We start from the raw sequence: 23,474 nt of genomic DNA, 5'->3' as shown, positions 1-23,474 counted from the left end.
CCTAAACTAGTTTCCGATGAATGTGTTTTATACAATCAGAGCAGTCAACAACAAAGATCCACATGGTAGTAAGTTAGTTCAAACGTTGGTGTGAACACAAATGGTGCCATTGTACCTTTGATCTCTTGTATTTCTATGCTTCATGATGCCTCCGAATAGCCGTGCAAGACTACTTTCAGTCGTGAACTATGACACAAACAAACATACAAGTCATGTTTTTGTTGGCACAGCCTGCAAAAATATATCTGAAAAAAGATTTCAATACGGAAACACTAAGCTAAGAAAAAAGATCAATAAAAATGAGTCGAGCTCTGTTGGTCTACTGAAAATGGATGAGATCACACTAAATGGAAAATCTAGGTGTTTTAGAGTGAAAACACACTGCATGAGGTCTAAACCAAAATACAGTCTGCACTTTAGAGACTTTTAAACCTGATGGGGAACCTAACAGCTGTGCAGTTTAACTGATCCCCCATGTACTGTGAAGCACATAACTCAAAGCCAAAAAAAAAGTATTTTTTGTGCAGTTTCTGTAAGTGCTTTGTACTCTTCAGAACAGCAGGGCCAGGAGTGATTAACCTTCTTGGATTTACCGTTTAGCCCACTGATGTGTTGTTTGATACTTCACTCTCTGTGCGGAGATTAAGGATGGGGATCTTCCCCAGATTGTCAGCACAGCTTTCATCTGTTTTACCCTTCATTAACTTAGGCAGACTCATTAAAATATATACTCACAACTTAAAATTCCTTTGCAAGAAGAAGGGGTGGAAAAAGGTTCAACCAATAATTATAGACCCCCATTTCTTTTTGCCACTTATTGCGATCAAACACCCTTGTATACTGTAGACTAATGCCTGTTGAAACCTTCAAATCTGGTTCTAAACTTCCCTATTTTTCATACTGTGATGAGAATTTCTCAGTACACACATAAACATGCTCAATGTGCGTTTACCATACACTTCCTGCATTGTTTACCCACTCCAACCATAATATGTTCTCAGTTTTAACATCATTTTGGAGAAAGGGGCTTCAAGGCAAATCCCCAGCTTTTGAGATTAATTGTTGTACGAGTGGCGGCAAAGCATTAAAAGAAACGAAGCGTCGGAGAAATTAACCTCCTAAAGAGTTTCAGGGCAGAAATCTCCAGAGTGACCAGCAGTCAAATTCGACAGAAGTGATTCATTTCTTCCTCAGTGGTGTTAGTACTGTGTCAGGACAAAACAAAAGAAGACCAGAGATAAGATAAAAATGTTAAATAAAAGGAAATGAAAGAAAATCCCAGAAAGAAAAAAGGGAGATCTCAGTTTTTTTATCTGAAGGTCAGAGAGTTAGAAGTTGCCTATAAAATATAGAGAACACTTTAATATTTTAACCTGCATCTCTAAACATAGCTCGACTGCAGAGTACTTGAGCTTTTTAAAGAAGCCTGCATCTGGTTGGTAGCCTTGAAGGAGCTCGCTGTTTAACAAGCAGTCACTACGAAGGCAAATCGTTGGTCAGTACAAGAGACATAAATTGAATGTGTTTGACGCCTGAAGAACAGTTTGACAACCTTAGAAGAAAAAAACGAAACAAGCTGGAACTTTTCTTTAGGTCTGTTTTCTGTCTCCAGTCAAGTCTGAACTGTCAGCAGAAGAGACCATGTCCTGAAAGACAAAAACTGTGGGACTGTAACTGCATACGGGGGCTGATAGCTTGTAACATTACAGCGATGTTGGATGGGTGGGGATGGGTTGCTTTGGAGAGGTGGGTGCAGGTCTGGGGGAGTCATGGTTAATGAACAGCTAAAAAAGCTCCAAAGCAAACTGTCAAACTATTACAACTCTATAGCAGGGAACAGTAACCATCCAGAGGAGAGCCTTGCAAATAAAATGAATGTCCACTGAATAATTTTGAAAAAAAGTTAATAAGAATCAACGTTTACTGTGTATAATGAAGTGATTTCATTCTAGACATGAATACAGAAAGAAACATTTATTTCAGATGCATAATAAGATATATAGGGTACAATGCTAAGATTCTAAGCGAACCTTTATTTCTTTTTGTTTTAGTTGAAAAAAGTTGACTTTTCACAGGTTTTCATTGGACTTCAGCTTATTTTTATTCATGTTCAGTCCAGTCCTAAATATGGCAACGAACTACAGTAGATGAACACAATCTAAAAGTCACATCTTTAAGAGGCAAAAAACAGCAAGGACACAACAAAGTACAAAGTTTGTCAGGTTCAAGGGGACAAAATAAATTGGAGGTTGTAAAAAACCATTCCTTGTGAGTTAGGTAATTGTATCTGCATGTATTTGCAACCCTTTCTCTTAGTTTAGTAAATTGTACACTTAAATCTACAATAGCATTGGTGTCTATGTGCAGCAGGCATTGTGTTGAGATGTGTTTTTTTTTAAATTAGGATGTGGACATAAATAGTTCTACACTGGAGGTGAGACATTTGTTCAGGGACAGTATATGAGTTGCAAAATTGGGCCATTATATGGAGTAGAATCAAAGATATTGTCCCTTTTGCCACCCAAATTACGGCAGACAACTATGGATCCACCATTTTCGTGTCTTGTTATTGTCATTGCAACAGCTGACATGATGCATGTCCATTTTGAAAAAATGAATTTACTCCTAAAAATGTATTTCTTAAACTAAGCATTCTTGTGTTTTGTGATGAGCTGCTTGTAAAAAGTGTCAAAAGGTCTAATTTAGAAGGGCTGTTTGCTCAGTTGTCGTTTTTCAAGACAACACTGGTTCAGCCCTTGAGTTTAAGAGAATGATTATGCCAAATTACACATAGGTCAGAGTTAAATATAATATAGAGAATGGAAAGGTGTGGGGCTGAAAATGAGTAAAAAGGTAAACAATCCTCTTCGTCCAACTCGCACACACCCACATGCCCTTTCCATTACACAAGCTCTGGGGACTGGAGCATATTTCGCATCAAGTAGTTTGCCTGCTAGGCAGGGCTCTCTGTGCATTCCATTACTTAATAACAGAAGCCTAATTACTTCCTTGAGATCAATAAAAAATGATACAGACACATGCACAATGCAGTTTAAGGTGGGCAGAGAGGAAGTGAGGTAGAAGAGAAGATGAAACTTTGAGGGTGACCGCTGATTGTACTAAATGCACTGGCTCAAATGATAAAGAGACAATAGAGCAAAAATGTCTTCATCAGCGGTTTCTGCTTTTACCCAGGAGACTCTGGGCTACTTCTTCCAGCAAAAACATCTGCGAAATACATGAGAGTGGCCTAAAACAAGAGCAGATAGAGTGGAATTTCCACAGTAAAAAAATAAATGTCCTACATTTTACACTTGACTTGACAACCACCACAAAGCTGCAAACATCTGCGTAGTTAATAAAAGAACAGATCCATCATCAGAACTTTCGTTGTCCGCTGAGCTAACCCCTCCCTCCTACTTCCTCAATCCTAAAAGGGATTGCTCAATCCAGCTCCCCATCCAACGGGTCCGGACTTCCCTAAACCTGAGAGGTCTTACTAAACAGGTTTACTGAAAGTTCTGTTTAAGCCGGTGTCGGGAAATGACTCGCCTAGCCTCAGACAGCCTACATCCAAAAGTCTCAGGGGTCAGTAACAGCTTAAGTTCAGCAATACAAATAATTATCACAAAAATAGAAATTAATCAATCAACTCAACCTGTCTTTCCCTGATGCTGAAACTAGTGGATTTAAAGAGGCTTTTGAAGATGGAGACTCATCCATGAACCTGATGGAGAAGAATTCTTCTGGTAACAACGAGTGGTTTCTTGAAGGAAATACGACTTAATCTTCAGTTTTCTTCCTTTAAGTGGCAGGTACTGACGCTCCAAACTTTGATGGTTAAACTGGATCTTTGTTGTTCTTTGTCCCCAAAGGTAGTGGTTTCCAGGGGCTGAAGAGTTGAGAGAAAACTGGAGACGCAAATGAGTTTGATTCAGGACTTCCAGATGCCTGAATCTTGGAGCAATCAGCTGTTCACCGATCAAGTTCACTTCTGTTGTCTGGATAAAAAAGCTTTCAGATGAAATCAGATTCTTAATCTTGAGGCACAGTCCTTCAATGGCAACGGGTTGATCCTCTGTTAAATGCAGTCGATCAGCTGGGCTGTGTCTCTGGCCCTCCGATTCCTCTGTGGCATCTCTCCGATCTTGTTCGCTGGTCTTCTGCGAGGAATACAACCCTGTTTCCTCTTTTTCCATTGCATTTATAGTGCTTGAAGTCCTCCTCAGTCAAGCCCTTATTAGGAAACTTAGTTGTACACTCATTTATTTCAACCTCATGATCATTGCTCAATGTAGACGTTATGTCTCTTAGTCTTTCGAAAAGTCCCATGAAACCCATACTGGGACATAGTCATCTGGCTCTCGGAACGTCCCAATCATCCCATGATGAGATGTAGTCATCTACAGTTCTTCCCCTATTCTGCTCAGTTTTAACCTTGTACAGTGTTATACATGTCATCTTTCAGCTTTCAATATTCAGCTTTTAAAACATTGGTTCAAAATCATCATATCACTTCATTTTCCAGTTCTTAACCACATTTCTATCATACATCTTTTAATTTGTTAATCAAAATCTACTAACTTTATTCATTATATGTGAAAGGTATATAATCATCAACTAACCTTTATTCATTACATGCAAAAATATAGAATCATCATACATCATTCCTTGGATATAATTGTTTACACTTTTGCATAAGAAAACATAAGACAGATAATTAATGGCTCCAGTTACCCAGCTCCAGATTATAAGAACATTGCACACACCACACACAAGGATATTTTTGTTATAACTTTCATGGGGTTAATTATGAGCCTTTACTAAATGCAGCATGGGTTACATGGCAAGATCTCACCTTATTTTGACAGAACATACGACACATCAGCATATTTGGATATAACCACCAATCTTTTCAGTCTCAACCTCCTCTTAGTTGCTGAGGAAAGCTAATAGGCACTCTGTCACCATGACTACCACTAAGTAATTCAACCAATTCAAACATTATGAAGTGAGAACAGAAAAGAGTGGAGATATTTTTTATTTGTATAATTGTTTTCTAAAAAAAAAAAAAGAAGCTTTTTACTCTCACAGTTTTAAACCTGGTTAGACTTCATAATATCACTAAGACAGACACATATCTGGTGACTAAATAGTGAACCAATTTAAAGTATAAGAGTAGACGTTGTCAAACCTAAATAAAAAAAACCCATCTGGTTTAGCTAAAGCCAGTTAAAAAAGGTTTAAAATCACACATAAAATTACAAACTTATAGAAAATAATCATTGGGCTTTAGGACAAATGGAAGTGGAGATGAAAAATTATAACATACTATTCAAACCATAATTAAGAAAAGGCTCAACACTATGAGAAAGCTGATAGCAGTTTGTCATGCAAAGAGCCTTGAGATGACATAGGTTGGAAATTAGTTTAGCCCCAAAATGCTCATACTCCTGTCAAGAGTTAGCTTTAATCTTTAAATTTTAACAACATGTTTGGAGTTCTGACATAAATCTGAGGGAGAATTTGTGGAGGGAGACAAAAATAAGGGTGATTGCAAGGAGGCCTTGCAACCTTAAAGAGCTATAAGTGAAAACATGAAAACAGCTGCTCAGCAATTTTAAGAAGGGTTGTAGTCCTGCAAAGCCAGCAAAGATTTTCCCATAGATTTTTTAAAAGGTTCATCTTTGACATGCTATTTGTTAAAAATGTAAATAAATAAAAAATGATAGAAGAACAAACTGTATCTTATATCACTAAAAAGTACGTATGTGCAAATATAATGACGGTGCAATTAAAAAAAAAAATAGCTTGCTGGGGTTGAGTTGAAGAACATAAATTTAGTTATTTCCCACATGTTTTGCTGCTGAAACATACTTGGATGGAGTTTGCAGGTATACTAAGGCATATCTGCCAACTTCACAAATTTGCATTATTTTGATTTTTTTTTTTTTTTTGAGGATGTTTGTTTTGGGGTAAGCACTGTGCCAAAAAAGGTCTGCTGCCTAAAAAATTTAAAGTGGTTGGATGAAAAAAAATGTGTTCTGTGCCCTGATTTTCTGCTTGCATTAGCAGCATGTGGCTACTGGGGAAAAATAGACTGCTGCATATCAAAACCATTATCGCACTGACCATTTTAATTTATACTCCTCACCAATGGTCCCTGATTGAAAGTTTGATGCAGCTATAGTTTCAGGAGACCAATTATTTGGACAAAACACTGAGCCCACCTGTACCATTTGTGTTAATTTACTGGTTTAATTTAAATTATTTTCAATTTCCACTGGAACAGAGAATTACAAGACTAATTCTTTAAAAAAAATAATGTGGTCCTTACCATGAGAGAAGATTGGCACGAATACTGATAAAAAAGCACATATAGAAGGCTGGAAAAAATAGGCATGAAATAAAATTTTCAGTCGTATTACGAAGCAGGCTGATTGCATCTACTCTATATTCCCCAGCTGGAAAATGAAGTTCAGGCCCCAGATTTGGCCCTGTCTACCCAGTGATGGCTGAGCTGTTGTCATCTGCAGCAGGTGACAGCATCTTATCAGGAGCTGCAAATTACAACGTGGGAATCTTATCAGCGGCAGCCAATTAGAACCAGGGGAGTAGCAGCGAGGAAGTGTCAACAGCTCAGTGAACTTGCCAGAGTTCTTATCGGGCCACGCCTCTTCATCCAGGCAGCTTTCTTTGAGTATGTCATGGCAGTAATGACTGCCAGAGCAATGTTGTGACAAGAAGGGCTGAAGGAATAACCGGGTCTCAAAAGAGCAAGCCTCCCAGAAAGACTCCACACCTCTTCAGAGCTGCCAAACTTTAGCAGGTTTTTGACAGCTGACAACCAAAAAGCCAAGACTTTCATTTTCAACCTCAGCCGGGTCTGCGTCAAGACTGAACACTAAAGGTTATGAAAAATGTTAAAAACTAGATGTGTAAAAGTACACATGGGGACACAGTTCCGCAGTACAGCAGAAAAAACAGCTGGAAATTGGGTCACTTATTTAGATAAATTAAAAAGTTTCAACAGCTGCTACTTGACTATTGTTGCTGCTCTTATGATAAGATTCAGGATTTAACAGACAAAAATATGCTTACATCTATTAAATATTGATAAAAGAGGAGAAACTGGTTCTGGATTTTTTTCTTTTGAATCCAATGTCCTGGCTGTAAAGGTTCAGGATGAAAATGGGGGCTGCCTCTTCGTCGACATGAACTACACCCAGCACAGAAAATAAATAAGTTGACTTTAATAAGTTCAGAAATAGTTTTCTGTTCATTTGCAGCATCTTTAAAGGAATATTGCTGCTTACTACTATACCCTAAGCTGAATTACCTCTATAAATGACTAAAGAAACATGCCCTAGAATGTCCTATTATCAGAACAAATGCAATGACTCTGTGTTTCTATTTACGCAACACTCATCTGAGTTCATTTGTCTCAAATATTGAGTTTAAATTGCATTACCTGCTCTTGCACTAACCCAAAGGTATTTTTGTTAAATACTATCCTATGGAGGACTGCTACTTTTCTATACTTATGACCAAATTGATTGTTCATGGATTACACTTGGAGGTGCCAATAACTGTTAGTTTCATTACAGATTAACTGGATATATTCATCCGTATGTTGATAATATCACATACAGAATTCTATCATGTGATGCCTTAAAACAGTCACATGTTGGTTTCCACCAACGCTGCACATAAAGTTTAATGGGGATATGGAATACGTGCAAAACGGACTGGCACTTAATACTGCATGCTTGACTTCAAGAGGCAGTGGCCTCCACTGAGTCACAGCAAGCTGGATAAATAAAACTAGTCTTGGTCCTGTGACTCTACGTCTGATAATTCTGAGTGAATGGAGGTAACTGCAGTTACTTTATTTCATTCATCCTTTTTTTCCCGTCTTTTCTGTATATAAGTGATCGCATCGATAGCACAAAACCCTCAGGTATTGAAATGCATCAAATTCCTGAGGAAACCTCCTGTCATTTCTCTTGGAATGACAATGACCCTGCAGCAATTACATTTCCCACAGCATTGTACCATACTCCATACTAGCGCAGACTCACACCACAGGCTATAATCTTTGACTCCCCGTATTAAAGTCTAAAAAGGTGATTTTATATATGGGACAGGGGTAAGCAGTCAACATCTCCGTATTTATATTGATTAATTCTGTCAAACCCCTTTATATTTTTGCCTTCATAATCTCAGCTCACGTCCCAGCTACACATAACTGATGTCAGGAAATTTCAACTTTTAAATAAACTGCACAATTTCTTTTAAAAAGACTAGTGTAGGTTGTTTGAAACTGAAGCATTTTGGGAATATTTTGAATATAGACAAAATATAGGCAAAATAACAGTAGTTCTTTTATTATAATGCTAAAAATAAAAAAAAATTAAAAGACAGCCAAACTCCAAATATCACATTACAGATGCACACTATCTGTTGCTGACCCAAATGAGCCATTCAGAAACTAAAAAATCTGATAATTGTCCGATCAGTGAATGCACCATACTAAGCATTACCACATCATGTAGACAAAAGCTCTCTTCAATGTAGACGCTGTTACTGGGTGAAGACTCGAAGTTAGCTATGTTCAGTATCAGTAATTTGCGCAAAATTAAGTCAGAGAAGGCAGACATAAGAAGGTATTTAAATAGAAACTACTTTCTAGAGCATGTGTTTGTGGTTCATTTAGGCTGCCAGAGAGCAAGAGAAGGATTTTTAGCAGATAACAAAAAAAGATAAACGAGAGATGCATAAGTGGTCTTTTTCATACTTTTGGCCTTTCAACCTCTGTCATGGAACCTGTTGGATTTGGAAATGTTAGCAGCTCAGATTTAAAGGAAGTATCTACACCCTCAGGAACATTAACACAAGGACCGCTGTCTTTGTAATGCTTGCCGTATTAATTACCAACATAAGATCTGAATCAGCTAAACTGTATCAGCAAGTCAAAGCTTTACAAAATTCTACATCTCTGGTATACATGTTCGACAATATCTAAGACCAGATGCAGAGCAAAACCCAGTCCATTCATAACAAGTACTCAGAGTACATACAAAAATGAAAGACAGCTAAACTGTTACCAATAGCACTTTGTTGTCCTTGTCCTTCTGCTGAGAAGGTGATTGGCTGCAGTCTACTGTCGCTCCAGGAACTGTACACCTCCAGGACCCTGAAGCGGGCAGGGAAGATTCTGGCTGATCCCTCCCACCCCGGTCACAGACTCTTTGAGACTCTCCCCTCTGGCAGGAGGCTGCGGTCCATCCGGACCAAAACCTCACGCCACAAGAACAGTTTTTTCCCATCTGCCACCAGCCTGGTTAACAAAGCCCGGAAACCACCCTGACATTCCCCCTTTCCCCCACACCCCCCCTTTTTTTGCTGACAGGACACCTGTAACCTGTAACTCTATGCGTTACATTAACGCTCAGCTTGGACTCCTGCTTACTTGCACTGCTTTACTTGCACAATGATCACCTGCACTGTTGTATTGCTCTTGCATCTTATACTGCTCTATATTTACTCTCACTCACTTAAAACTGTGCACTTATATTTATATTATATTGTAGATATGTTTGTACTGTTTAACTTGTACTGTATTGCACCGACTACGCCAAAACAAATTCCTTGTATGTCCAAAAACGTACTTGGCAATAAAGCTTTTCTGATTCTGATTCTGATTCTGAAATATCTGAAATGCTTTGCTGGTCAATGAAATTAAACTCAAGTTTGGAATATAATAACTCTAATCATCGGGTGTGCTGACTTTGGATTAAACCCATTAGCTCTACTTATACAATACAAACACCTGAGGGGGGACCCAGTGTGAGCAGGGGAAAGTCAAGAGGCTGTTAACGGAGCTGCTGCTCTGTTGGCACCTTTATTCGAAAGCCAGAATATGACAATATAAAGAAGCTGTCACCTAGAAAAACTAATGCTTCACTCTCATTTAAAAACTGCAAAAAAGAGTGCTGCTTACTGCTTGTAAGAAGAGCAAATTTATAAATACACTGAAATTACTGTAAAAGGTAAATTTGGAACACAAGGACATGAAAACATTTGTTAGCAGTTCTGATAAAGAAGCTAAAAAACTACATTTTATTGCAACAGTAAAACTAAATCTAACATTTAATACTCCCCTCTGCCCTCTTTTCTTTAGCTTACTGGACCGGTTTTCTATAGACTTTAGGTCTTGAGACTAAGACGGCCATGGAAAAAGGTTGACTTTTTGTCTGGTGAACCATTTCTGTGTTGGTTTAGCTGATTTTCCTGCTGAGGAAGGCCCATTTTCAATTTACTGGCATAGGCCACCAGATCGTTTTAAAGATCTGGTATATCAAATGATGATGCTATACACTAACAAGGCTCCCAGGGGCTTCTGGAGAGAAACAGACCTTCAGTATCACAGGCCCTCCACTAGGTGCTTTTTCCAATTATTCATCCTTTGTTTCAAACCAGACCCACCAGGAGAGTTTGTTGCATCCAACCAAAGCACATACAGGTCCTTCTCAAAATATTAGCATATTGTGATAAAGTTCATTATTTTCCATAATGTCATGATGAAAATTTAACATTCATATATTTTAGATTCATTGCACACTAACTGAAATATTTCAGGTCTTTTATTGTCTTAATACGGATGATTTTGGCATACAGTTCATGAAAACCCAAAATTCCTATCTCACAAAATTAGCATATTTCATCCGACCAATAAAAGAAAAGTGTTTTTAATACAAAAAACGTCAACCTTCAAATAATCATGTACAGTTATGCACTCAATACTTGGTCGGGAATCCTTTTGCAGAAATGACTGCTTCAATGCGGCGTGGCATGGAGGCAATCAGCCTGTGGCACTGCTGAGGTCTTATGGAGGCCCAGGATGCTTCGATAGCGGCCTTTAGCTCATCCAGAGTGTTGGGTCTTGAGTCTCTCAACGTTCTCTTCACAATATCCCACAGATTCTCTATGGGGTTCAGGTCAGGAGAGTTGGCAGGCCAATTGAGCACAGTGATACCATGGTCAGTAAACCATTTACCAGTGGTTTTGACACTGTGAGCAGGTGCCAGGTCGTGCTGAAAAATGAAATCTTCATCTCCATAAAGCTTTTCAGCAGATGGAAGCATGAAGTGCTCCAAAATCTCCTGATAGCTAGCTGCATTGACCCTGCCCTTGATAAAACACAGTGGACCAACACCAGCAGCTGACACGGCACCCCAGACCATCACTGACTGTGGGTACTTGACACTGGACTTCTGGCATTTTGGCATTTCCTTCTCCCCAGTCTTCCTCCAGACTCTGGCACCTTGATTACTGAATGACATGCAGAATTTGCTTTCATCCGAAAAAAGTACTTTGGACCACTGAGCAACAGTCCAGTGCTGCTTCTCTGTAGCCCAGGTCAGGCGCTTCTGCTGGTGTTTCTGGTTCAAAAGTGGCTTGACCTGGGGAATGCGGCACCTGTAGCCCATTTCCTGCACACGCCTGTGCACGGTGGCTCTGGATGTTTCTACTCCAGACTCAGTCCACTGCTTCCGCAGGTCCCCCAAGGTCTGGAATCGGCCCTTCTCCACAATCTTCCTCAGGGTCCGGTCACCTCTTCTCGTTGTGCAGCGTTTTCTGCCACACTTTTTCCTTCCCACAGACTTCCCACTGAGGTGCCTTGATACAGCACTCTGGGAACAGCCTATTTGTTTAGAAATTTCTTTCTGTGTCTTACCCTCTTGCTTGAGGGTGTCAATAGTGGCCTTCTGGACAGCAGTCAGGTCGGCAGTCTTACCCATGATTGGGGTTTTGACTGATGAACCAGGCTGGGAGTTTTAAAGGCCTCAGAAATCTTTTGCAGGTGTTTAGAGTTAACTCTTTGATTCAGATGATTAGGTTCATAGCTCGTTTAGAGACCCTTTTAATGATATGCTAATTTTGTGAGATAGGAATTTTGGGTTTTCATGAGCTGTATGCCAAAATCATCCGTATTAAGACAATAAAAGACCTGAAATATTTCAGTTAGTGTGCAATGAATCTAAAATATATGAATGTTAAATTTTCATCATGACATTATGGAAAATAATGAACTTTATCACAGTATGCTAATATTTTGAGAAGGACCTGTATGTCCGAACTAGCACAAAGTCCCACTAGTATTCAGCAAACTCTGCCTGATTAAATTTGTGATGCTGAGACTGAATAGGATTTTTTTCCTGGCATTTGTCCTAAACATCCGGTTGGCACGTAGATTGCGATGAATGGTAGTTATGGATAGTTGATGAGCCCAAGATTTTGCTTTGGTGATCGCTTTATCTCCTGTATCCCCACTGAGTCAATGTACTCAACGTAAAGTTTAGACTTTTAAACATTTCCAGTGCGAGATGTTGGTGGGCCATTTGACAAAAATATTTTATTTGGTATTAATCAAAATATCATAATTTCCAAATGTACAAACATAAGGTAACTCATACAACATTGCAGCTAGGCCAATCAAATATTTCTAAACAAATTTTAACAAATTTGTGCAGTTTTGTCAACGCAAATTGATATATTATGAATATATTGCTATGCTTAAGACTTAAATTACAATCTGCCTAATTCAAAAACCGTTTAATTTAAAAACAACACTCAAGTAAACGTCAGCCTTGTTACAAAGAAGCTGGTTTATGAAGTTAAGATATAAAAACTTATGTGTTTGCTCAAGAACAATAAAACAGCAACAGACAGAATGTGCTTCATAGCCAAATTTACTATCTCTCTGCTTTGGCAGACTGTCAGCATGTACTCATCCTTTATAGACAAAAATCATCATACCACCCACCCCTTCTGTGAGACTATAGTACTCTTAGCCTGTGTCCTTTATAACTTTCAAAATTAATTTCAATGAGAAAACTTCTTAAGGGTACCAGGTGACAGAAAACATGTCTTGTATTCTACTGTATGTCCTAAGCACCACTGTCAGCTATACAAGATACATAAACAGAACACTTTAGTCTTCTTTTAAACATTTATGTAGTAAATTAATGCAACCAGATAAAGATGAAGCAGAAGCCAAAGCCAGAGCACTCAACACCATTCTTAGGATATAGTCAGATGGGCTTAAATCTGACTTAATTTAAACGACTTCATAGATGTTTGCTGCAGCTTAATACTGCAGCAAACATTTAAAAAACAACTGTTAAGCTCTCCTTTTATAAAAACATATAAAGCTTAAACAAGATTTAATATGGAAACAAAACTTCAGCCAATCCAGCTGCAGTATGCATGAAAAACTAATCCACAGCAGGTCATTTAGTTATGCACATATCAGTCAGAAGAGTCTCCTATTTTTACCAGCTCTGTAGGTTCCTCTCTGTTGAAATATTTGATGAAATGCAGGTGCAAGGAGAGCAGAAACACAACTTTTCTGAAATAAACAAAGCTCCGCATGACCAAGGGCGTGAAGCCAACACACTGCAAGGGTAGAGCACTACCTTCCAGTGAAAATAAACAATATCTAGTTCTGATCTTACATTTTACCGTTAAAGAATATACCTAAAATATAGCATTCCACTTGGGAGTACGCCCCATTCGGCCTGAAACTGAATCCTAATCTGACCTCTACAGTAGTAGCACATGTGCATAGAAATCTAATAAAATAGGAAGCTGGAGGACATAAAAGGGGGGACACCATACATGCTTATAAAACTGGTTATAGCTTTAATGTCTTGCAGTGAGAGGCCGCTGGTATAGATCAGTTAACCCTGCTGGAGGCTCTGAGGGAAGGCAGACAGAGAAGGGGAAGGAGAGGTGTTAATAGAACAAGAGTGGAGCTGCAGGGTGACGGTGATGAATATGCTGCTGTGAGCGCAGTGCCAGTCAGAAAGAAGGAAATCCCTGTAGATTCTAGTCTTTTATAAGCTTATGTTCCTTGTTGTGTCATTTAGACTCTACTTGAAAACTCAATTTAAGATGTTGCTTTTAATTTTAGGTTTGGAAAAATAACTGTCTAGGTTGGGCCTAGCAGTCCAGTTCAAGCACTTACAGAGGTTAGCTGAAACGAAATCTAGTTCCATTAGTGGAAGAAACAAAGCTTATCTGCATCAACATGATAAATAATTCATCAAGTAATCCAACCTATCTGTGAGAGTGCTTATTCTTTGGTGTTTTAGGGCCACCTCAGACTTGTAGAGATCTGAGAGTCGCTGGTGGCTTGATGAAACACTGTAGATAAAACCTCTCAAAAGCTCTTACATTTGTAATTGAACCATCTGAGCCCTTGAATCTTGGTCCAGCCTTCTCCTTTGGAGAACATGTACTCAAGAGGAAATGGCATATTTGATTTCAACTAAGGGTGCTACAAGAAAAAACAAGATTACAGCCCTTTTTTACATATGTATGCAAACCTAAGCATGGGGTGAAATTTCTTTTTTTAAGTGTCATTTACCTAAATGCCTTCATTTGCAAGTCTAAAGATTCAAATCAAATGGTAAATACTTGATGAGCTTTATATATATCCAGTTATTGTATTTTGCCAAAACTATTTCATGTCATTTGTTTAAAAAACTGTAAAATAAGAACAAATGTTTAGATGAAAAAATATCTTTACAACCTGAACGAAAACCTGCAAGACTCTAACAGATTCAAGAAATCGAGGTGAAAGGTCATAATGTTGACTTGACAATCCACAGCTATAATACAATGAAAGCAAACCTCCACAGAAGATCTGTCGTTTCTCTTACAAGCCGCCTTGTGAGACACATTAAAGATGCATTAGCTGGAAACATACTCAATACAATTCGATTTACCTCCGAGTTAATGTTTTCATTCAAATGTGTTTAGGTAATATCAAATGCAGCAAAGGAATGATGCTTTGTGACCACATGGATATAGCTATTTAATTATTTAACAGGAAGAATATGTACTAATTCCAGCACAGCGAGCCTCAATGTAGTATGAAAAATCGGGCATCCAACAGTTGTGCTTATCAGCCTCAATCAAGGAGCAGAAATATGTGTTTTCCAGATTATTTTCCAACCCCCGCTATATTTAGCAATTCACTGAACTGCTAGAGATGTGTTACTTCTCACATCCTGTGCTCTGACATTATTTTGGACACCTTATAAGGACACGTCTGGGTCTTCCTTCATCAGTGAAAACTTGTTGTTCTGATGCAAGAATGTTGCTTTCACCTGATTGAAAAAACAAGCTTTATTTTTGAGTTACCAACCAAGAAAAAAATCAATGCGATCTTAGAAAGCAGAGTTGAATACGAGCACAAAGGACAACCGAATTGGGAGATTTTAGCATTACTGACATGAACTGAACTTTTTAGCTAAATCATCTGGAAAGAAAATCATTGATGAACAATCATATTTTATCCGACTAGTTTGTTTCCCTGGGTAAGTACAAGTAGGTCATGCACATTGGATGTTTGTTCTTGTTAACTTACAACTAAGGACAAATCAAGAGCCCTTATAGTTGAATCTTTTGAGAGTTTTGCTGAAAACGTCAACTTGAGCTTACAGACAAACCAGTGCTCTCTTGCCTTGAATTATTTAGAGCTCATATCTATAGCCTTTACAAGCTCAGGGGAAGTAGCACTAAAATCCTCAGCCACTGAAGCATACTGGAAAGTGGTAGAGAGCATGGCCTTACAATTAAAAAAATATATACTGGAGATAAATGGGGCAACAAGACAAAAGATGAATGGGGATTTAATTTCCTTTCTTGATGATCATCAGTAGAGGAGATCAAGAATATAGGATCAGATAACTCTGCTCTGACTCAGATCAAAAGCTGAACAATTTCACTAAGGAGGACACATTGTTCATGGAGGCACATACAGATTCTACACTGACTTTATCTCTCCCAGAGCAGCCGTAGAAACAATTGAACTCTTGTAACAGAGAGAGAGTAATCCATGCTGAATAAGAGGGAGGGACCACCTTCACACTGTCATGCACTCTGGTTGCTATTCCCTTCTCGAGGTAAAAATACACATATCAGCAGCATGCTGCTGCAAGTTACTGAATGCCACATATTATTGTCTTACATGTTCTTAAACATGCCTGCATATGTTACATGTGTTCTTAAAGAAATTTTAGCATTTATTGTATATGCTTCCACAATGAAACAATCATTTATGAAGTAATTTGAAAGTGAGAAAAGTTGAATGGTATTGTTTATTTATATACCATAATTAAAGACAAGTCAGGCTTGGCTTTATTTTTGATTACTGATCAAAGTGAATAATAATATAGTCAAACGAATAAAATCTATATAGAAAAACAGATGATACCCTAATTTAATAGCGTTGCAGCACCTTTTGCTGAAACCACTGCAAACGATCTCTGTTTGTCTGAATAAGATGTCTGCATTTGCAAACAGGTAGCTTCAGTTGGTTTTTCTGAACAAACTGCTCAAGCTCTTTAATGTTTGAAGGGTGGTGTCTCCACACTGAAACTTTTAGATCTTTCTACTGATGTTCAATAAGGTTAAACCTGGGTACATAAACATTTAGGAATAGTTCATTGTTTTGTTTTTTGCTACAGCTGTTCTTCAATGCTTTTTTACCGTATTTTTACCCTAGAGTTTTCTGACACTGTGGAGTACGTTTTGTCCCAGAATGCCTTGGTAGTCTTGAAACTTCATTGTGCTTTGGACAGATTCAAGATTTCTTGTGCCACATGTAGTAAAGCAGTCTCAAAACACACCCCATCCCCCTCATGTTTCACAGCAGGTATGGTGTCCTTTTCTTTGCAAGCCTAATGTTTCCTGTTTTTAACATAGAGCTGATGTGACTGGTGAAAAAGCTCCAGTCATCTCTCATCAGTCTAAAGGATACTCTCCCAGAAACTTTGGGGCTTGTTAATTTTTGTTGAATTCCAGGCTACCTTTTTTGTATTTTTCAGTCAACAGGAGGTTCATCCTGGGGTTTCTTCCATGAAATTAAATAGGATTCAAAATGTGTCATGCAGAAAGTGACATACCTTGATCTAGAAGTTCTGCTTGAATGGTTTTGGTTAGTTACATTGACCCTTTTTCCACCATCCTCAATCTCAGCCTAATCAGTCCCAGACTGGCATTTCCTCTTTAACGTTCTAGGGTACTGACTACAATCTTATGATCTTTAATAATGTTGGCAACTGTGGTCACGAGTACATAAAGCTGCTTTCAGATAATGCCCTTCATTTAGTATTGATATACTCCTTAAGCTCCTCAGAGGGCTCTTGCCTTTGATTTCTCTGGTCGGCAGTCAAGCTAGCCTTTAGCATGGTTGTTCACCTTAAATAAGCTGGATGTCTTAGAAGCTTACAAGTTATTTATAAAGCTCTAAAAGGTCCTGCTTAAATACATCTCAGAACTGCTGGTCAGGCATGAACCATGAAGACCCCCCAGTACCCCCAGTACTTCAGTACCCAGGACCAGAACAAAACAAGAGGAGGTTAGCTTTTAGTTTCTATATTCCTCAGCTCTGAAACCTGAGATGTGCATAAACTGTTAAATTTAGGCCATAAAACATTACTGTTTAGTGCAGCTTACCCATAATAGTTGCTACAGCAAGTTTTTTCTGCTATATCTTAGTTTTTTGTTTGCTCATATTAGCATTTAAACATTTCTTTTTTTCTATGTTGTGTCAAACATTAAATGCATATTTTGTGTTTCTAATGTGTTGTATCTCTGTTCCTTTGTATTCTTTAAATCATTTTGAATTACCCTGTGTAAGAATGGTGCTATCCGTTTTATTTTAACTGAGAATCTAACAGCAGTTCAACCTCAGCACAGACAAATCATGATAATTCTCATTTCACATCCACCTCACTGAAACACTGACCTGGTCATATATCACCCTAATTGTCAGTTGTGACAGTTTTACCATCTTGTTCAATTATTTATCTTTCACTAACTCTTTGACTGCTACCAGACTACGAATAACGGCACACTACTTTATTTTAGGATCCCATTCATTATTTCACAAAAAGGGATCACAGGGAAAATGAATAATAGAGCATGCAATGCAGGAAACTATTATACGGCCCTTTTTAAAAATGTAAGCCTACATTTAGTTTAGTGAAGTGCATCTTTCTGGTCTCTGGTGTGAAACTCAGTGAGGCTGAAAACCATTTATCACAAGAGGGCCAGAGTGGAAAAGAGTCTGAGTATAAACTGTATGCTTTCACAGACCTTGTTCTGACAAAATAGCTTTGACAATTTCTAATACAAACCCAGAAGACAGATTTTCCTCATAGATCTCACCTTTAAAATACCTGCGGCAGATGCCAAAACACAGCGCAATGGTTTACAACAACTAGTCATTGTTGTTCCAGTGGTATCGGTGGAGTAAAAATGCGCTGCTTGTGTAACTTGGTAATCTAACAGGAAAGTGTGAATGTGTGTATTTGACATCATTTCAGACAGTGTCACAATAAGCCAAGTTTACCTTTTCAGCTGGACAATCCTGCATTGTTTCTTTGCCAGAGCTACCTGCAGCAGCGTAACAACCATCACTAAATCAGGAGAAAAGCCATTTTCTCCTCACAGGACTAATGCCTGTCTAAACGATGAAGCTGTAAAAAATGTTTTTTAATGTAGAATAAAATGCTTTTTGCAAGTCTCTGTAGAGTTTCATCATATCCATTACAAATCCATGTTGAAATAACAATGACAGCTACATGCCATATAACGCTGTACCAGCTGTCCGATAAGTATTACAACAGCCAACCAACACAACTTGCATTCCTATTTTCCCCCAGCTCAATGACATTAACCTTTTGCCTGCAGAATCAATAGCATTTTTATTCAATCCTCCTCTCTTGGCTCCCACTAAAGGTTAATGCATCAGCGATTTGATTGGTGAGAGCACAATTCTCTTATTGCCAGTGAATTGGCATTTGTGTTAAAAGTTTGATTGATTTTTATCAATGTAACGTTGGTATTAAAAATGCACTGGATAAATCCATACAACAGGCCTCGGGTTTAGAAATACACCTCTGCTCTGATCACTACTCAGCACTTTGTTCCTCCAGTCTAACAACCTTGTTACATGAAACCCATTCAGACAAAGGCCAAATGTTCTGCTTGGTGGAGTTTTATCACGCGGTTATTTTTTACGGCACAAAAATGGAGCCTGACTTCAGAGAGAGCAGTCTTTATGTTGAACAGATTGATGTATGTCCTTGTGTTATATAGGTATACATACAATGCCGGCCACATTTATCTGCATCCCTGGTAAAGATGTGAAAAATCCACACCCTAATATGAGTATATTCAAACAGTGGCAAAAAAAGATCCCACACAAAGAGAAATACTTCAAAGAAAACAGAAAATGAAACATTTTATAATGAATATTTTACTCCTTTTTAAGTTACTCAGATATTCTAGCAACTTTCACACAGTGAGGTCCATTTTAGTTAGCCTCTGGCCAGTAGGCAGGATGAGGACATATTTATCTTCCCACCAGTCACAGTGAAAAGGACGGTCATAGAGTTGAAAACACCTACAAAGGTCACTGTTAGAGGACTGCAGCAAAAAATAGCATTTTGGGGTCACCAGGTCTCCATAAATACAATTAGATGCCATCTAAACCCACCATCCTAGGATTAAATGACTACAGGCCAGTAGCCCTGATGTCTGTGGTCATGAAATCCTTTGAGCGGCTGGTGTTGAAGCACCTGAAAGACATCACAGGCCTCCTGCTGGACCCCCTGCAGTTTGCTTACCGAGCAAACAGGTTGGCAGATGATGCTGTCAACTTAGATCTACACTTCATCCTGCAACACCTCGACCATCCAGGGACGTACGCCAGGATCCTGTTTGTAGACTTCAGCTTGGCCTTCAACATCATTATACCAGTCATCCTCCACCAGAAGCTCACCCAGCTCAACGTGCCAGCCTCCACCTGTCAGTGGATCAACAGCTTCCTGATGGACCGACAGCAGCAGGTGAGACTGGGGAGCATCTTCTCCCGCAGCAGATCTATAAGTACTGGTGCCCCCCAGGGGTGTGTTCTATCCCCACTCCTCTTTTCCCTCTATACAAATGACTGCACCTCATCGGACCCGTCTGTGAAACTCCTGAAGTTTGCACATGACACCACTGTCATTGGACTGATCCAGGACGGTGATGAGTCTGTATACAGACAGCAGGTGGATCGCCTGATACGCTGGTGCAGTGAGAACTACCTTGAACTCAACCCACTCAAGACTGTGGAAATGGTGGTGGACTTTCGAAGAACACCACCCCCCAACAACTCCCCTCACCATCCTCAACCACACCGTAGCAGCTGTGGACCGCTTCAGGTTCCTAGGAACCACCATCTCTGAGGACCTGAGATGGTCTTCACACATAGACACTGTTCGAAAGAAGGCCCAGCAGAGACTGTACTTCCTGAGGCAACTCAAGAAGTTCAACCTTCCACAGGAGCTGCTGGTCATCTTCTACACTGCCATCATTCAGTCTGTCCTGTCCTCATCCATTTCAGTGTGGTTTGGCTCATCCACAAAACAGGACAGGTACAGACTGCAACGAATAATCAGGTCTGACCTTCCCTCCATCCAGGACTTATACAGGTCTAGGGACATGAAAAGAGTTGCTAAAATCTCTGCAGACCCCACACATCCTGCACAAAAACTGTTTAGAGTTTTACCTTCAGGCCGTCGCTACAGAGCACTGTTTACTAAAACCAGCCGCCACAAAGACAGTTTCTTCCCCCAGGCTGTTTCTCTGATGAACATTCAATAGAGTACCAAACAACTGCATACTCAAGTCGCAATTCCACCTTGTATATGTATATATTGTATATATGTATTTAAGAACATAAAGATATATGCAGAATATATCTTATAACGCAAAAAACAAAAAACAAACCCCAGTGAGCAAAGTGTACCGGAGTCAAATTCCTTGTATGTTGTGTGTACGAACTTGGCAATAAAGCTGATTCTGATTCTGAACCAGCTGTTTGGAAGTGATGCCAGTAATAAAGTAGGTTTCTCCTACCACAAAGAACCTTGTCGGAGTGTATAGCATCATAAAGTATTATTTTTTATTGAAATCTTGTGGCTTTTGCCAGAAAGCAGAAAATGGATTGTCACTGGGCCTTTCAGCAGGATGATGATCCAAAACATATGGCCAAATCAACACAGTAACGGTTCAAAAAACACAAATTCAACCCGTTTTCCATGGCCATCAGGCTTCCAGATATAAATCAATCAAACCTGTGGGGGGAGCTGAAGAAAAGCGAGCATAAGAGAGGACCCAGGACTTTCTTATGCTCGAGGGATTATGTAAAGATGGATGGCCGAAAATCCTGCAGTCTGTAAGCACCCACCTTCTAAAATGTTAAAGGAGAAGACTGTCTCACTGGCAAACTTAAAAGCATAAAGTACTAAAAGGTAGGCGCAACAGCAATTGTATCACCTTTGCCGAAAAAGCAATAATTTTATATTGAGGATTTTTTTAGCCTACCGATTCCATGCAATCAAAATAAAAGTTAGATTCTTCTAAAACTTTCAGTGCAAGATTGCTTTTTACACATCTCTACCAAGATGTCAATAAATGTAATATGTTGCAGCTGTCTGACCACATCCACTCCACCACCAAAAACAGGAAATGTGTTTTCACTCTTTGACCTATCATGGGCTGCATGGAGATACAAAAAGTTAGTAAATGAGTGCTGCAGGCAAGGTTTATGTGAAGTGAGTAAAAACACCTCATTACTGTAGTTGACAGAACCTCCCAGAGCTTTGGACTCTCCTTACTCTCACCTGAAAAATAAATGCTACTCTTTAATCCAGGCAACTTATTTAACATTTCTGGTAAAATGGTTAAATGTTCCACATAAGATCAGAAACATTCTGTTTAATTCTGCCCTCTCTTTTCTCTGAACCATACACTGGGCTGTTTACAAAAGCTAAGTAAAGTTATTCTTAGTATCACATTAACATAACATGTGTAAGATGGCGAATTCCAGCTTGCAAGGTTTCTGCTAAATTAATGTTTCTATTCATTGTAAGCAGGAATATTGCCTCTTAAAGAATTGCGCACCAATTCAGAATCTCATTCCCTTCACCACCTGCTGCTCAGACACAGCAGGACTTGAGGGCAGTAACAGCCATCTCTGGCTGCCTTGAAAAACCGATAAAAAAATAAATAAAACAGAGTAGGGAAAACTCTGCAATGTGACTTCACCCCCAAGGCTCTACTTATTATGGATTAATAAAAGACAATCATACAGAGGCACACCGAGTGTACACAGAGAGGACAGAGGGGATAAAAGGCAAAGATGGTGGCCGGGTGCCTCGCCTCTTAGTTCAGAGGCTGCGTAAAAATGTAATGTTTGATTAAAAGAAAGTGTTAATATTCATGGGGTTGATATTAAAGGACTCGTAAAGTTAAGCACAGCACTTACTTTCTTGCAATCACTTAAATTCTCAAGAAGTATTTTAACTTAACTACTTAAAAACATAACTAGTAACAAAAAGTGTCGAGTGAGTGTCTATTTTAAGAGTCGGTCAACAGAATAGGAACACGCCTTCAGACGTTTAAGACGTTTTCTTAGGTTACAGTAGGTGCTCATCATTTCATATCGTGCCTAACAAAAGTAATTACACCCCTTAAACTTTTATATTTTGTCACATTACATCCAAAAAATTCAATGCATTTAATTGAGATTTTATGTGATAGACCAACACAAATTACTGTGTATTTGTAAAGTCAAAAACAAAAAAAAAAGACATGTAAAGAGAAAATCTTAAAAGTGCGGCATGACCATCTATATCGATACGTTGTAGAACCTCTTTTCAGATGAAAGCCTTTTGTAATGTTTCTACCAGCTATGCACAACTAAACTTCTGCCCCTTCTTTAGGTCTTGACTTTGACTGGGACATTCTAACACATGAACATATCTGATCTAATGCCTCTGTTGTCCTGCTGGAAGAAGATCCTCCACCCCATTCTGAGGTCTTTCCTCTAGCAAGGTGTCTCCCAGGATTATCTGGTTTTTAGAAGAGTCTCTCCATCAACTGATCTGATAAGCTTCACTATTCTTACTAAAGAAAGTATGCCCACAGTCTAATGCTGCCAGCACCGTGTTTAAACAAGGGGATGTTACATTCCTGGTGATGTGCTGTGCCAGTTAAATTTCACCCAGAGCCCCTTCTTGTACACGTTTTCAGTGTTCCCTATACGACTTGTGGCAAACTGCACAACGTTATGCTGCTCTGTCAGTAAAAATCACAACAAACACATGAGGTGTGAATACATCTGCAAGGGTCTGTAAATCAATTAATAGTCAGCCAAAAAGGATGGATTTAAGCCTTTGAAACAGTTTTTCTATACTCTTAAATTAGTTCCTAAAAGAAAATGGAGCCTCGATGCATGTGTTGTTCTGAATGTCTGCAAATATGCACAATAGGTTTATAGGTGTAGCGGTAATTGTGAAGAAGGAAAAGAGAAAAACAACAACAATCCATTACTGTCCCTTAAT

At 38.9% G+C, this 23,474-nt stretch overlaps 1 protein-coding gene across 14 annotated transcripts in view; it reads right to left on the bottom strand.

The window, feature by feature from the left end:
* Positions 1-23,474, bottom strand: part of enox2 (ecto-NOX disulfide-thiol exchanger 2) — a 251,385-nt gene that overhangs the window by 102,859 nt on the left and 125,052 nt on the right. For 2 of the 14 annotated variants that reach the window (XM_047354603.1, XM_047354601.1), the window contains exon 4: positions 116-186. The exons of 11 other annotated variants lie outside the window; for them this stretch is intronic. The gene's annotated coding sequence lies outside the window, so the exon portion shown is untranslated. Of the gene's footprint in view, positions 1-115; positions 187-3,658; positions 4,192-23,474 lie in introns of those variants that run through there. One more of the 14 variants, XM_047354602.1, reaches the window with a different exon arrangement.

Source organism: Girardinichthys multiradiatus, chromosome 23 (genome assembly GCF_021462225.1).
Source record: "Girardinichthys multiradiatus isolate DD_20200921_A chromosome 23, DD_fGirMul_XY1, whole genome shotgun sequence".
NCBI lineage: Eukaryota > Metazoa > Chordata > Actinopteri > Cyprinodontiformes > Goodeidae > Girardinichthys > Girardinichthys multiradiatus.
The sequence above is the reverse complement of the archived record's forward strand: the minus strand, read 5'-3'. Positions and strand labels throughout refer to the sequence as shown.